Raw genomic sequence first — 921 nt, 5'->3', positions numbered from 1 at the left:
TTGACTAAAAGCAAATGAAGCTCGTTTTGGAACTTGGTGGAAAGATAAATCTACCAAGGAGGATGAGATGGCTGGATGGCATCACCAAGGCGATGGCCATGAAGTTGGGTGAACTCCGGGAGATGGTGGGGGAACAGGGAGGCCTGGCGTGCTGCAGTCCATGGGGTCGTGAAGGGTTGGACACCATTTGGGGACTGAACAACAGCAGAAAGATTATCAGGGGAAGGTTGGGGAAATATGTGTGAGGTTGGAGGTCAACACTTGGATCGGGGGGCACTGAGAGATCTCTGGAGGCCGCTAGAAGCCTCTGGTCCACAGGCTGCTCTGCGGTTCTCATTCTGTGCATCACTGTGCTTCCATATGCCATCCCACCTTCATTACATGCCCAAAAGCTCATGCCCTGAAATCCCACCAGGAAGCAGGTACTTCTGTTCCATGTGGTTTCCTAAAAGGGACATGATCCACCATTTGATACACCCTCACAGCCAGCTCACACCCAACGGGAGCAAGGACGCTCCCGCAAAAGGACATTCAGATGCTGCTGTGGACTGAAGGTCTGTCTCCCCGCCCCAGAGTCATCTGTCAAGACCCTGGTCCCCAGTGTGGTGGGTTTGAGGGGCATGCACCTTTAGGAGGTAATTAGGTCACGGGGCGGGGAGAGCTTGCATGATGGAATTAGCACCCATCTCAGAGGGGTGGCTCAGATGATAAAGCGTCTGCCTACAATGTGGGAGATCCGGGTTCAGTCTCTGGGTCAGGAGGATCTCCTGGAGAAGGAAATGGCAACCCACTCCAGTATTCTTGCCTGGAGAAACCCACGGATGGAGGAGCCTGGTGGGCTACCGTTCGTGGGGTCACAAAGAGTCGGACACGACTGAGCGACTTCACTTTCACTTTCAGAGGAGAAGTCAATGAGAGAAT

The sequence above is a fragment of the Budorcas taxicolor genome, chromosome X (genome assembly GCF_023091745.1).
Source record: "Budorcas taxicolor isolate Tak-1 chromosome X, Takin1.1, whole genome shotgun sequence".
Classification (NCBI taxonomy): domain Eukaryota; kingdom Metazoa; phylum Chordata; class Mammalia; order Artiodactyla; family Bovidae; genus Budorcas; species Budorcas taxicolor.
This window is presented reverse-complemented; position numbering follows the sequence as displayed.